Below are 13684 nucleotides of genomic sequence, written 5' to 3' on the forward strand. Positions count from 1 at the left end.
TCAGATAATCTGCTTATCACTTAAAATATACTCACCATGGCTTTTATATCTAGCTTTATGCTATTCCTTGGCTCAGCTCAAAACTATTCACACATATACATTTTTTTACATTAACCCAGGTTCAACTTGATCTATAAAATTTATTTTGTCTGTTTGAATAAAAATTATGTCTTTAATTTTGTTGGCAATTTTCATTATATACACTGTTATTCTATGTAATTGATAAATATGTGATAAATTTGTGATAAACATGACAGAATTTATCTGTTCTATTCCTGAAAATGATGAAAAGAGATCAATATGTTACTATTTCAAAAACTAAACTTTGGATCTAGCTTTCTGTAGTATCTGCATTGACAATATTTTAACAAAGTACAAAAACTGATTTCTTTTTAAATATTTAAACTTCTGATTAAGAAAAAAATACTGAGGGGAAATACAAATATAATTTGCATATGTTAGACTTTGGAGAGTTTAACAGCATTAATTTTAAAATAACCCTTAAATTGTGGTGTAGTAATATTATTTAAATTTCATTCTGATCAGGTAATGGCACAGTGGATAGAACATTTACCTGGCATGGCTGAGGACCCAGGTTCAAAATTTTGAGGTCACTGGCTTGAGTGCAGGCTCATCCAGCTTGAGCTCCAGGACACCAGATTGAGCACCAGGTCACTGGCTTGAGCGTGGGATCATAGACATGAACTCATGGTTGCTGGCTTGAGTCCAAAAGTCACTGGCTTGAGCCCAAGGTTGCTGACTTGAGCTCAAGATCACTGGCTTGAGCAAGGGGTCATTAGCTAGGCTGGAAATCCCACCCCCACCCCACTAGTCAAGGCACAAGTGAGAAAGCAATCGATGAACAACTAAGGTGTCACAACTACCAGCTGATGCTTCTCATCTCTCTCACTTCCTGTCTGTCCCTTCTCACTCTCTTACAAAATATAAATATATATATTATTTAAATTTTATATCCTCAAATTAAAATAATATGAAGAAATCCACCTAAGTGGTTATATATAGTCACTTCAGCCAACAAATATTTAAATACATTTAAAAGTGGTGGCTCTGTCATCATGAAGAGAGGGTTTCTGTCTAAATAAGAGGAAGCAGGTATATTCATAGCCAAATGAAAGAAAAGCAAAATGCTGAGCCTCTCTTCTCTGGGGCTGCAGGGGTTTATTTTCTCCTTAGCCAGGGCTGGAGGCCAAGATTAACCTTTGAGGATCATTGTCAGGGCTGCCACGAGCTAGGCAGTATTGTTTTCCTACCTCAAATATTTGGTTTTGGGAGCCCATACTTGATGGTGATGCTGACCTCACAATCAGACTAGGCTCTAAAGTGGCAGCAGTGAGCACTGGGCCGCCGGCTTTCAGTAGATAACAGCTAGGCTCATCTGAGCCAATCCTGGCCGTGGTTGCCCACAAAATAGCCTTGCCCCCTGCCTGCCCGCCAACCACATAGATGCCCACGAGTGAGTGGGGTCTTACACCTCCTGTCCTCCTACTAAATAAACTGCTTTGACCCCAGTGAGTGTTACCAGGATGGCAGTGGGGGGAGGGGGGTTGTCCAGAAGTGGAACTTTTATTGTAGAAGCAACATCTACGGCCACCTAACTCAAAAACAGCTCACCATTCTTCTCTGCCTGGATTGACTTTGGTGCCAGCCTGCCTGCTCCATCCATTATTTCACAGCTGTATCTTTTACACAGAAGAAAAAAAAATAACACCACAGACTGCAGGGCATTTAGAGGCCACATAGCACTCAGTTCCTAGAACAGGAACCGAGACTTAGAAGAAAGTCAGTGAATAACAAGTGTTGGAGAGGCTGTGGAGAAAAAGGAACTCATTCACTGCTGGTGGGAATGTAAAGTAGTACAACCATTATGGAAGAAAGTATGGTGGTTCCTCCAAAAAATAAGAATAGAACTACCATATGACCCGGCATTCCCTCTACTGGGTATATACCCCCCAAACTCAAAAACATTGGTATGTAAACATGCATGCACCCCCATGTTCATTGCAGCTTTTTCACAGTGGCCAAGACATGGAAACAACTAAAGTATCCCTCAATAGATTATTGGATAAAGAAGATGTGGTACATATATACAATGGAATACTATTCAGCCATAAGAAATGATAACATAGTAGCATTTGCAACAATATGAATGGACCTTGAGAACATTATACTGAGTGAAATAAGTGAATCAGAAAAAGCTAAGAATCGGAAAAAAAAGAAAAAGCTAAGAACTGTATGATTTCATACAAAGGTGGAATACAAAAGTGAGACTTATACACATAGATAAAAGTGAAGTAGTCACCAGGGAAAAGGGAAAGTGGAGGCGGGGAGGATATAAAGAGGGACAATTTTAAGGTGATGGAAGATGATTTGACTTTGGGTGATGGGTATACAACAAAATCAACAGATCAAATGCTATAGAAATGTTTACCGGAAACGTATGTACTTTTATTGATCAATGTCACTGTTAAAATTAATATTCTAAATAAAATTAAAGAAAAAAAAGGAAAATGCTGAGAATTTGTATAAGATTTTCACTCTCTCAAACTAATGCTCAAATGACCTTGCCAATAATATTTATTTTGAACAACCACACAAAGAGACAACCTACTTCTCAACGTAAAACTACTCATTTTACTTTTTGTTGTATTTCTAACAATAATAAAGTGGTAAACAACTATTGGCTAAAATTGTGATTGCTATTCTAGTTTTCCACACTTTTCCCACTAAAATGCCATTGAAATGCAATTTGTATGTCAGTGTCAATGACCAGAACTATCACTGTACTTAGTAGCAATTAGTATGTGTTGTTAGGTTTGGCAGATTAAACTAGAAGAGGAAACACAAACAAGAGTTAATAGTTAAAGTCTTCAGGAAGTTGTTGCTATTATAAATACTGCATTCATTTGCTAGAGCTGCTGTAACAAAATACTGCAGACTGAAATTTATGTTCAATGTTCTGAAGGCCAGACAAAGGAATCAAAGCATTAAATAGCAGGGTTAGTTTCTTCTAAAGAAGGATCTATCCCAGGCTTTTCTTCTTGCCTTGGAGATCTCCTTCTTTATGTTAACGGGGTCTTCTCCCTATGTATGTGTCTATTTCTAAATGTCTCTCTTTATAAGGACACATGTCATCTTTGATAAGGGCCTGTTGTAATGGCCTCACCATAGTTTGATTATCTCTTTAAAGCCTCTATTTCCAAATAAAACCACATTTGTAGGTACTGGAGTTTAGGATTTTAAGATATGAATTTTGAGGGTACACAATTCAACCCATAACAGGCATCCTTTTAAATGAAACATCATTTAAAATGGCATTTATTGTTTGCCTAAAGTGTATAGACTATAAAAATTTGTATTATAAATAGTATTTAGATGTTTCTTCAGAATTACATAGATTTATCCCAATGGGTTAAAAAATCATAAATTGTCTGTTTTCAGATGACATAATCTTATATAGAAAAATCTTAAAAACTACACAAAAGAACTTGTTAGAAAGAATAAATAATTTTAGTAAAGTTACAGAATGCAAAATCAATATACAAAGTTCTTGCATTTTGATATACTAATAATAAACTATCCAAAAAATAAAAAAAAATCCTATTTACAATAGCATCAAAAACAGTAAAACAACTTGGGAATAAATTTAAGGGGTGAAAAGTCTATACACTGAAAACTATAAGACACTAATGAGGGAAACTGAGGAAGACAAAAATAAATAGAAAGATAGCTCATATTTATGAATTGGCAAAATTAATATTGTTTAAGTGTCCATATTATGCAAAGCCAACCATAAATTCACTGGAATCCTGATAAGATTTCAGTGGCGTTTTCCACAAAAATAAAAAAACCCTAAAACTTATAAAAACAACAACAACAAAACACAAAAGGCCCCGAATAACCACAGTATCTTGAGAAAGAAAAATATTAAAACATCACACTTTTTATTTCAAACCATATTATAAAACTATAGTTGTCAAAACAACAAGGTACCAACATAAAAATAGATACATAGACCAAACAACATAATAGAGAGATTAAAATAAACCCACACATCATTAATTATCAGGGAAATGCAGGTAAGAACCACAATGAAACATCACCTATGGCATTTAAATAAAAGACAAGAGACAGCAAGTGTTGACAAGGATATGGAGCAAAAAAAAGCCTGAACACTGTCGGTGTGAATGTTAATCAGGGCAGCCTATAGAGAAAACAGTATGCAGGTTGCTCGAAAAATTAAAACTATATCTAGCAATTTCACTTCTGGGTAAAGAAAATAAGATCAGTATCTGGAAGATATATCTGCACGCCTGTGTTCATTGCAGCATTCTTCACAACAGTCAAGATGTAAGGAAACAAACTAAGTGTCCATTGACATAAAATCTAAAGAAAATGTGTGTTTTATATATATATATAATTTACATATATGAATCTATATACATATATAATTTAGATGTGTTTATAGAATTACACACACACACATACACACATATACATATTGTAGTATATGATGGCGATGTACAATGAGTTTAATGTTGTTTTCATACCGGCTAGCACAACATCCATTCTGCAGCCCATGATTCATGAAGTAATTTCAAATTTCAAGTCTTATTATTTAAGACATACATTTCATAAAGTGATAGATGCCACCAATAATGATTATGTAATGACATATTATTCAGCCAAAGAAAAAAGAAGAAACTCCTGCCATTTGCAACAATATGAATGTACCTGGAGGAGATGGACATTATGGGCATTACACTAAGTGAGATAAGCCAGACACAGAGAGACGAATTCTCTATAATCTCAATTATATATGAAATCTAAAAAAGTCAAACTCATAGACAGTGTTCTCACCACTCACACACTAAAAGGTAACTATGGGAGGTGATGTATGTGGTAACTAACTTGACTGTGGTAATCATTTCACAACATGTACACATATTAAATCATCACACTATACATCTTTCTAAAAATCACGTTATACAACCTAAACACCTGCAATTTTTCATTATCAATTATACCTAATAAAATTGAAACAAAAATGAGACAAAGATAAAAATATAAAAACATATTGACTTAAAGTAATTAATAAAATACTTAAAATTTGGTTAATGGATGTCTGAATTTTGACACATTTAATGTTCAAATGAACTAGAATAAAAAAGTGACTAAACACTTTTAATAATCAGTAGTTGGTAAATCACTAAGTACTGTTATTTAAATTTATATAAGTAAATAGCTGCCTATGATTTGAGATGCATTTGAGCTGCAAGGAATCCCTTATGACTCCAAAGTATGTATAATCAATGTCTGGCTAATAGCTAATATTTCAACAAAAAATTGTTTTACCATGATATGCACGTATTTATTTTCTTATTTTTTATTATTTAGAAAATTAAATTTAACAGAGTGACATTGATCAATAAGAATACATAGGTTTCAGGTAAACATTTCTATAGCATTTGAACTGTTGATTATGTTGTATACTCATCAACCAAAGTCAAACATATTTCAAAAAGTAGCAAAATATCAAGCCAATCATTAATCACAAAAATTGTGTTTAGAATAGACTTCTCCCAACCAGGGCTCTTCACCATCCAATAACACAAAGTCCCATTTCATCGAAAACCAACCATCTCTGTCATGTGTCCAGGATTCTCCACTGTCAACTTAAAATCCAGCATACTAACACTGTTTGCCTGAATTTCTGAAATAAGGTCTTAATTGAATATATACTTAAATTCCTTTATTCAAAAACTACTTAAGGGCTTCTAGCATATACAAAGCACTGTAATAGATGCTTAAATGCTTCTGCGAGGGGAAAATATCTCTCCTTTTGTGGTTTGCCTAGAAGGTTATAGAAATGACTCTTTTTTGACTCCTTACAATTTATTATCCACACAACATCCAGAGTGATCACTTCAAAGACAACTTGGATTTTGTCACTCCCTACTTAAAACCTTTTCATAATTTTCAGTTGCTCCTGATGAAAACTCCAAAGCCTTGCTGTAGCCTCCCAGGCCTTGTATAATCCAGTTCCTATCGACTTTTCCACCTCATTTCACATTGCAGTCTTCCTCACCCACTCTGTTCCAGCCACATTGGCCTTCTGTCTAAGGCCAGTGACTAAAACCAAATCTCTACCATGTCAGAGCATATGAATACTTTTCTCCTCTACCAGGAACTCTCTTGCTCTTCACATGTCCACTTAAAACTCTTCCTCCACATCTCAGCAAAAATATCACTTCTTCATGACTGTTTCTCTAACTCATAGAATTAAGCCCAGTGTCCGTGCAATACCTGTTAACAATTCTTTATTTATAACAATGATAAATAATTATATGTATAATAATTCTCTTTAATGGATTGAATTATATTAGGACAAAGACCATGCAGGTTTACAATTTTCTCTTCTCACCTGTCACAGTACTGGAGAAGTGAAATGTACTCAGTATATATTTATTAAATATAAGAGGAATGAATTACAAAAGAAAAAAAATATGCTGACTGTTGGTAAGACCTACATTAAAGTGGAATAAACTTGAACTAGAATGGACACTAATTTAAGAGGTGGAAGATTGGGTTCTAGGAAAAAATGTCAGAGAAAAGAACACTTTTAGCCAACATTTTCCAAGTGCATTCAATGACGGCCCAATTCTGTAAAGTGCTTCTCAAAGACACGATACTTGGGTCAACAAAGTTTGCACAATATTTTCTGCCACTAGAGATTCACAGTGCATATTATGAGCCTCTATTAATAGCTCCAAGAAATCTTCTTGTAAAGAAACCTGTTTAACAAATCCTTCTCTTCCTGCAGCATAACTAGGAACACTCAGGAGCGCTTGCTGGGAAATTCTATTCTGAGATGTAACATGCCTCTTCCACTCCCTAACCTTGTCCTTCATGATTAACAGCATTTAAATAAACCATTTTCATTGTCCCAAAAGAGAGCTTAGAGGCCTCTTTTAGAGTTTTTGCTTTTACTTATTGATTGAAAACTAGTGTGTATAATCAAGACATTTAGCTTCCACTTTACAATATAAAATGTATGTAATTTTGGATAATCAATAATCAATACAAGTGGATTTGTAGTATCAGAATGAGTGAACACATACTTTCCACTTACAATTCCTTTAGCTTAATAGTATTATAGACCACTAGTCCTCAAAAATTTTTGAGTGAAAATTCCCAGTACTTATATTTTTATTTATGTATAATTATATAAATGTACCACTATATTTACATATTATTTATTTTATGAAATATACCCCAAAATAAAAGCTTTCACTGTTGAGGTAAAATAAATATAATGAGACATTCTAATTTTTTCCCCATTATTCCACGATCATTTTGCAAACTCCTTCATTTACACCTTACCTGAGCTGTAACTCTTATAAACCATGACTGGGCTAGAGTTCACTAGGGGATGATACGTTTCAGAATTATTGCTTAAAAATAAATGACAACGTATTTGAGGGCTGACAGTTTTCATTCACTCTGAAAATGACTCAGTTGCTACTTAGCGGATATAGCTTGTTTAGGTGGGTAGAAGGAACTGAATTTTGAGGTTTGAAGAAGATACTTGAATTTAGGGAAAGACTTTATCCTTATAAAGTTTGTGTCAGGACTGAGATGTTGCATAATTTACTAATGTAATGGCACCAGCCTGAGCCCTGTGTTCTTTCCCTGGGCTCAGGATTCCAGGAAGGCACAGCTAAAGGCACATGGTTTTCCTAGCCGGTCAACCTACAGAGGATGGGTCACTTAGGTATGTATTTACCATGGGTTTGAAGTGCAGAAAACAGTTTATGAGGATGGATTCTAAGATTTAACCAATTGACTTCTATTCAGGGAGAATCCTGAAGCGTTATTTCAAAGTAAGACAACATGGAGATATATAGTGTCTGGCCAAACGTACTTGTCATGTATACAACCAATTCAGTTTGATCCTCCCTCCTGGCAGAGACTACATTCAGAGAAGCCCTCAGAGGAAATCCATTACAGAATTATACAAAGTTATGAGTTTAGAAGCTTTTTGAATTACAGCGTTATTTTTTATTAGATAAAAACATCACAGTGATCTAAATGAGAAGTAGAATTGCTAAATGATTAAGACTACAGATCTTTAAGGGAGATTGGTCTGGTATTAACTTCCACTTTAAACAACTTAAAGGCTATATTACCTGGGATTTTCTGTCTGTGAATTAACGTAAAATGTAAATAACTGTAGTCTCAAATCCCACTTTAAATTAAAACACTTAGCACAATGGTGCTATAATTAGCACTCAGTAAAAGGTAGTAATGGTTCTTTGTATTATTATTATCATTATTATTATTATTTCCATCAAATAATTGAGAATTATCTGTGATCCAAAAAGTTTTCCAGGTATGTAACTGAACCCTAAACTTCCTCTTTATATTTCATATAGATACACTTGCCTACATAAAACCTAATGACCATATGTAAGCTGACAACTTTGATTAAGAAATTTTCAGTTTAAACTTGACTTAATTTTTAGCTCAAGTGGAAAATCTGATAGTAAGATTTTTTTTTCCTGGGCAGTTCTGTCAAATACTGTGTTCCATGGAGACGGAAAGCAGAATTAAGACAAAGAAACACAAGCTAGGTACAAATTCTATGGAATTGAACCCAGAAGAAATCATGAAAGAACTGCAGAAAAAAAATACATAATTAACACTGCAAAAGCAAATGATTCCTTCATTCTGTGTTGGCTGAACTTGAGAGAAAAATAACTTTCACAGATTAAAATTGTAAATAGCAAGTTACCAATAACACACACATCAACCTTGATTTTTAATGATATTCTAAAACAACATTTAAGTTCTTACACTTTTGGAACAATTGTCAAAGTTCTCCAATGGAGACTGGGTTAAAAGTTAATCAGCAATAAATTTTATGGATTTTATGTGCTGTATTAGTCTAATCAGCTGCTAGCCCTGCAGGGGCAACCACTGGAGTTAGAGTTGTCAGAAGAAGTAAATTGGAAATAGGAATGATCAAGTCTTTCTTTTCTCCTAAGAAAACAAAGATTTTAAAAAAGTAATTTTTGTTTTATAAAAAAGGACCCGAGCTCCCTAATCTAATAGGTTAGAGTGGACTCACTGATTGCTCTTTAAGAATCTGGAACAGTCCATGAAGCAGGCATAGAAAGGAAGGGATATAGCTTCAGCAGAGAATTGCTGCTCCAATTCACACTCTGCAGGGTTACAAATGGCAGTGTTCTCCATCATGATGCATTGCCCCCTGCACATCGGCAAGGAGCTACCCAATGTTTAGAATAATAATGCTCATTGGGTTTATATTTTCAGGGTCTGAAAGATTTCAGATTTCTTAACTCTTTATTATCTTGCAATAATTAAGGCTAAAATGGTATCCTGAAGAAATTATTTTCTGAAAATACATGTAAAGCTAATGGAAAACACATTAAAAACCATAAACTTTTGCAAACCCACATAACTTCCCATGAATATAGCAAAAAGCAGAGATTGGCCATGACCAAACAAACACCTTTTTTTTTTTTTAACAAGTTAAAACATAGTGCATACTCAGCTTACAATACAAGGACAGGGTCATCTTTACTAGCACGAGCACTGAAGCATTGGATTCATTAGCCTGACACCCTGAAGGCAAAACTGTAGTGATCTCTGGATTATAACAAGAGAGTGGTCACAGGAAAGTCATTTAAGTCGATTTCTAACAAAGTTATTAACGAAAAAGAGATACAATTGAATTTGTTTTTTTAATTCTATATAATACTTTTATTAAAATAAAAACACTGATAGTAAAAACAGAAAAGGAGAGAAAGGACCCCAAAGCAATCAAACATATTTGACAGAGATGAAGCCCATTCTATTCCCCTGGGGTAAAACTGTGTGGTTTAACATATGAGAAGAATATTTTGCTTGCTGTATGTTACCCATTGTAGTAGCATCAGCAGGAGCAGCTACAGAAAATGGTCCATTAGTTTTTCCATAATAAACTTTTTTCACTGCCACACTCTTGGGATTCTTTGACATTACTTCAATGTAGTTATCGGTGGATGACTTCAATAATGGGAACTCCCACGAACAGAAATGAACATTTCCATGTCAACCCAGTATATGTTAAATAATATGAAACTTGATTTTAAGGCCATCCCCTCCAACCTGTGATTCCAAAAGGCAAGATTGTAAATACAAAATGCTCTCTATATTTTTGCGTTTTAGATTTGCATTTGTTTCTCAAATTAGCATGTCAGGACACCTATTCAGTATAACTTTATCATACTCAAGAAAGGACTAATGAATAGTGCTAACAGCTCCCAGTTGGAATCTCCAATGTGTCTAACTTTTTTTTTTTTTTAATTTTTATTAATGGTAATGGGATGACATTAATAAATCTGGGTACATATATTCAAAGAAACATGTCTAGGTTATTTTGTCATTAAATTATGTTGTATACCCCTCGCCCAAAGTCAGATTGTCCTCCGTCACCCTCTATCTAGTTCTCTGTGCCCCTCCCCCTCCCCCTAACTCTCTCCCTCCCTCCCTCCCATGTCCTCCCTCCCCCCACCCCTGGTAACCACCACACTCTTGTCCATGTCTCTTAGTCTCATTTTTATGTTCCACCAATGTATGGAATCATGTAGTTCTTGTTTTTTTCTGATTTACTTATTTCACTCCTTATAATGTTATCAAGATCCCACCATTTTGCTGTAAATGATCTGATGTCATCATTTCTTATGGCTGAGTAGTATTCCATAGTGTATATGTGCCACATCTTCTTTATCCAGTCTTCTATTGAAGGGCTTTTTGGTTGTTTCCATGTCTTGGCCACTGTGAACAGTGCTGCAATGAACATGGGGCTACATGTGTCTTTACGTATCAATGTTTCTGAGGTTTTGGGGTATATACCCAGTAGAGGGATTGCTGGGTCATAAGGTAGTTCTATTTGCAGTTTTTTGAGGAACCACCATACTTTCCTCCATAATGGTTGTACTACTTTACAGTCCCACCAACAGTGAATGAGGGTTCCTTTTTCTCCACAGCCTCTCCAACATTTGCTATTACCCGTCTTGTTGATAATAGCTAATCTAACAGGAGTGAGGTGGTATCTCATTGTAGTTTTGATTTGCATTTCTCTAATAACTAATGAAGCTGAGCATCTTTTCATATATCTGTTGGCCATTTGTATCTCTTCCTGGGAGAAGTGTCTGTTCATGTCTTCTTCCCATTTTTTTATTGGATTGTTTGTTTGTTTGTTGTTGAGTTTTATGAGTTCTTTGTAAATTTTGGATATCAGGCCCTTATCTGAGCTGTTGTTTGAAAATATCATTTCCCATTTAGTTGGCTGTCTGTTTATTTTTATATCAGTTTCTCTTGCTGAGCAAAAACTTTTTATTCTGATGTAGTCCCATTCATTTATCTTTGCCTTCACTTCTCTTGCCATCCAATGTGTCTAACTTATACCTAAGGCAATAACCTCCACACAAGGGAGTTCTCTGAAAATATGTGCCTTAAAAGTACAAGCACAAATGAAAATTGAGGTAATAAAAAAAAATTCAATACCTAATTGTGCCAAGTGTCAGCAAGAAGACATGGTTCTTATGCTCTAAAGAAATCACAGTCTAATACAGGAATCAGGCATTTAACCAACATAGAGAGGTAGTTCAATCAGAGAAATATGAAACTATTTAAGGAAGAACACAGAAGAAATGCTATTTGTACATAGCAAAGTAACCCTTGGAAATTTTTTTAGAGTTACAAAGAATATTAGACTTCATTTGACTTTACATTGTCTCTAAATATTATAGATATAAGACTGAGGCCTAAAGAGGTAAATGACTCATGCAAGGACCCACAGTTCATTTACCTCACATTTCCAAATGCCAAATCTAATGTTCTATTGACTGAAGCAGATATGTCTTTGGAAAATTCACAACATCAATTTGCACATTATTGCTCTCTTCTCAAAGACTACAGTAGAGTGAGGAGGGTGTGGCCTGAGGGATGACAATTAATATCTTATGTTTTACTTCATTTGTGCTAGTTAATAAAGGATCACTGCTTAGAGACCTAGAATTTAGGAGCCAAGACTATCTGAAAGTCTTAAGAGAATAAACAAAAAAGAATAGTCATTGCATTAAGTCCATGGAATAAAAAACAAGAGTTAGGCATTTTTAAAAATGTTGAGACCTGACTGGGAGTTCAGTTGGTTAGAGCATCATCCCAATAAGCCAAGGTTGTGGGTTCAATCCCTGATCAGGGAACATACAAGAACCAACCTATGAATGCATAAATAAATGGAATAATAAATCAATGTTTCTCTCTCATGTACTTCTTTTCTTTCTCTAAAATCAATCAATAAATAAAATTTTAAAAATGTCTTAACTCTTACAAAATGGATAGTATTGTTTGAAGTAAAACAAAAAATAATTAGAAAATTCAATCAGCATAAGTAATGTCATTCAAGAAATATTTATCAAATATTTATTATGTCCCATGCACAATACTGAATATTAGGTGTTGCACAAGAGATGTCAAAGTTCATGTTTTTAGAAAGGTATTAGTTAAGTGGGGACCCAGAAGATGATTGAATAATTACATTATACTGAGGAACAAAATTATTGTTGCATCCACAAAAACACTTGTTCTTACCTAATTTGAGTGTGCTGATCTCAAATCTGACATTAATTTTTTTCTGTAAGCTACAGTCTTTCTGCAATTCAAGATTTTAGGTTTTCATCTTATTGTAAAATTTTCAATATTTAATTTAACATAATGAAGTAGAATGTCTTCTTGGGCATCGTCTTTGTGAAAATATAATAATTTATATAATACAGTAAATACACTAAAAGATATAATTGCATCAGAATATGTCTACAATTTTGAAACAGAACATATTACAACACTTATTTTAATCATAAAATTTGCGCAAAACTTATTTAAATTCTATTCAGGCAAAAATTTGCGTTTGTAGCTCCTGTGTTTGTGTACTTGTTGAGGATAATCTTGTTTGATGATCCAGCAGTAGTCTGCTCATCACTAACAGTTCCAAGATTTTCGGGAAACTTATCAAAGTGACTGTTCAGGAAGTGAATCTTAATGCTCATGTTACATCCAATGTCACAGAAAGCCAACAGCATCCTTTGAACCAGAAGTTCATAGTTTTCTGCTTTTTTGTTAACAAGGAAGTTCTTTGTAACTGCCACAAGAGACTGCCATGCTGCTTTCTCCTCTTTACTCATCTTCCTGGAAAATTCTTCATCACGTATGAGGGTTCAAATTTGAGGTCCATTGAATACACCTACTTTTATCTTCTCGAAATACAAGGCAGGAAAAGCAGAAATAATATGTTGAAAGCATTCACTTTCTATATTCAAAGCCTAAACAAACTGCTTCATTAAGGCAAGTTTGATGTGAAGTGGGAGAAAAATTATCCTGTCTCAATTAACTACAGGTTCGTTCACAATATTTTGCATCCCTACTTCCAGAGCTTCACGTTTTGGCTACTCCTTCTATGTCCAGTGTTTCTCCCGAGCTTGACTGTCCAATAAACACAGAAAGCAAGGATACTTTGTGAAACCTCTGTTGTCCTAGCAAGGAAATTTACCATTTTAAGATCCAAATGATCCAATTATGCTCCTCATACTTCAGAAAG

General features: G+C 34.5%; 1 non-coding gene across 1 annotated transcript; it reads left to right on the forward strand.

Annotated features, from left to right (window-relative positions):
- The first annotated feature begins 1151 nt into the window (after positions 1–1151).
- On the forward strand, positions 1152–1282 carry LOC136332438 (small Cajal body-specific RNA 20). The gene has a single exon (XR_010730701.1). It is a non-coding gene; the product is annotated as a small Cajal body-specific RNA 20 (non-coding RNA).
- The last annotated feature ends 12402 nt before the right edge of the window (positions 1283–13684 follow it).

The sequence above is a fragment of the Saccopteryx bilineata genome, chromosome 3 (assembly GCF_036850765.1).
Source record: "Saccopteryx bilineata isolate mSacBil1 chromosome 3, mSacBil1_pri_phased_curated, whole genome shotgun sequence".
Classification (NCBI taxonomy): domain Eukaryota; kingdom Metazoa; phylum Chordata; class Mammalia; order Chiroptera; family Emballonuridae; genus Saccopteryx; species Saccopteryx bilineata.